Source organism: Meleagris gallopavo, chromosome 5 (assembly GCF_000146605.3).
Source record: "Meleagris gallopavo isolate NT-WF06-2002-E0010 breed Aviagen turkey brand Nicholas breeding stock chromosome 5, Turkey_5.1, whole genome shotgun sequence".
NCBI classification, from domain to species: Eukaryota; Metazoa; Chordata; class Aves; order Galliformes; family Phasianidae; genus Meleagris; species Meleagris gallopavo.
This window is the reverse complement of record NC_015015.2, coordinates 22,646,661-22,647,027: the sequence shown is the minus strand read 5'-3', so window position 1 is coordinate 22,647,027 and position 367 is coordinate 22,646,661.

The following is a 367-nucleotide window of genomic DNA, read 5'->3' as shown; positions in this document are numbered from 1 at the left end:
GAGCAGCCTAAATTCACATATTGCTGATCAGCTGATGGAAAAAAATAGAGGCAGTTTATTATTGCTCTCTAATCAAGAGCATAGTTTTTTCCACTCAGGCTGTAGGCAGATACTTTTAGCTTTTGAGGTCCCCAGTTCAATCCCTGGATGGCAGCCATCACATGAACCAAATGGTTCAAGCCCTCGAGATGGCCAGAATAATGCAAATACAGTATATGCCACCCTGAAACACAGTAAGAGCTTCTAACAGAAGTTCATCATGCCCTCATGTTGTGCCCAATCTGTTCTCGGTTTTGTAGTTATCTCCAAGGAACAGTAATCACATTACAAATATACCTGACTGTACCTTGGAATTTGTTTCTAGAAT